The sequence below is a fragment of the Alligator sinensis genome, unplaced genomic scaffold (genome assembly GCF_000455745.1).
Source record: "Alligator sinensis unplaced genomic scaffold, ASM45574v1 scaffold395_1, whole genome shotgun sequence".
Lineage (NCBI taxonomy): Eukaryota > Metazoa > Chordata > Crocodylia > Alligatoridae > Alligator > Alligator sinensis.
The window spans coordinates 1397155-1397785 of NW_005842232.1; positions in this window are offsets into that span (position 1 = coordinate 1397155).

The window sequence follows — 631 nt, forward strand, 5'->3', positions numbered from 1 at the left end:
ATGTACTGCAAGCTAGTAGTCATTGAACTCTGACTGCTAGTGTGAACAACTGCTCATGCTAATAAATAAAGATTACAAAGTACAGAGGTCCATCCTGCAGGAAGCTGATTACCTTTAACCTCCATTGACTACAGTAGTGTTGTAGAGCACCTGGCAGCAGTGAGCCTTACATCCCCAAACATTCAAATTACAGTAATTAAAAATATCAAGAACAGAATTTATATAAGAAACTAATATAAGGGAGGGAGGGAAGGGGGAAAAGCCAGAGATGAGTAAGGGAGATACTACAGTGGTAGTAATTCAAGGTAGAAAATTATATTCAAGGTGGAAAAATTGTAATTCAAGGTAGAAAAAGTGGTAGTAATTCTACCTTGCTTTTCTCTCCCTCCCTTCCCTGCTTCACCTTTTGTTTTTCTAATTTGTACCTATTTACATTTTCACTGACATCCTGCCACACTTTTAGCTTCTCTCAATCCTTGGAATCTCAGAACAGCAGAGACTCCCTACGCCTGAAGAAGGGTGATTGCGCCCAAAAGCTTGCTAAGAACTTTTTTCCAACTACTTAGTTGGTCTAATAAAAGATATCACATCTACTCAAAGAACCTTGCATGCCTATGTCCTTAGACCAACA